Source organism: Octopus bimaculoides, chromosome 28, assembly GCF_001194135.2.
Source record: "Octopus bimaculoides isolate UCB-OBI-ISO-001 chromosome 28, ASM119413v2, whole genome shotgun sequence".
NCBI lineage: Eukaryota > Metazoa > Mollusca > Cephalopoda > Octopoda > Octopodidae > Octopus > Octopus bimaculoides.
Window position 1 is genome coordinate 3,146,121 of NC_069008.1, and position 1,034 is coordinate 3,147,154.

Sequence of the window (1,034 nt, forward strand, 5' to 3'; positions counted from 1 at the left end):
GCATGGAAGGCGAACGTTAAACGATGATGATGATGATGATGATCTTCAGTGAAGTCTTTTTGGGTTAAATAATCTCTCTCTTCTATTTGAACTTTGAAATTTATAAACATATTAATTGTATACCAAAGCTTGTTCTTCAACTGAGTTATCCATAATCTATTACTGGCATTTATTGTATCAGTTCCAAATAGATGTAAAGTAAAATCAACTCGTGTTTAAGGACAAATTAAACACAGTAAAGTATTTAATTTAATATTCAACTGTTTCTGCTAACTTGCTATCTAAAAAGTAGAAGGATGCAAATTCTAGTTTTCTGCTTGGATATATGGATAACAAAGAAGAAAGCCAATGGTATTTAATGATTGCCTACAGTATTTATTTGCTTAATGTGCTACCTATACAGCATTCATTAGTATCTCTGTTATTTTTGTTGTTTAGTGCTAAGTCAGCTCTGATTGAGCATACATATCATTAAAGGCACTCTAGCCAGTGCCATTCCATATATTTAGTTATAGTTAATCTTAAACTATACTTATTCATTGTGTCCTTTTTCTTAAGACATTCAGATGTGATTTAAGAGATTTAACTAGTATTTCTGGCAGAAAAAATGACCACTTTGTGGTTCTCTCATTAGTGTGGTGCATTTGCATCTATGTAATTATGTGAGTTGGAAATGTGGGCTGAGAGTAAGGTGATTCAGGATATGATTCTTTCTAATTGAGGCACAAGGCCAGCAATTTTAGTGGGGGGGGGGGTAAGTTGATTTCTTCAACCCGTGCTTGACCTGTACCTTATTCTATCAACCCCAAAAGGGTGAAATCACAAACTTGACCTCGATGGTGTGATTCAGTATAATAATGATTCAAATGTATAAGTGACTAAGGTAAAATCAGAGACTACAATCTTAGGGCACAGATGAAGAAGGACCAGAATTATTAGAAATATTAATTTCCATCACAGTTAACCTCATGTACTAAATTATAAAATTATGAAGTATATGCCACAACTTATTACATTGTTGGAGGAACTATATT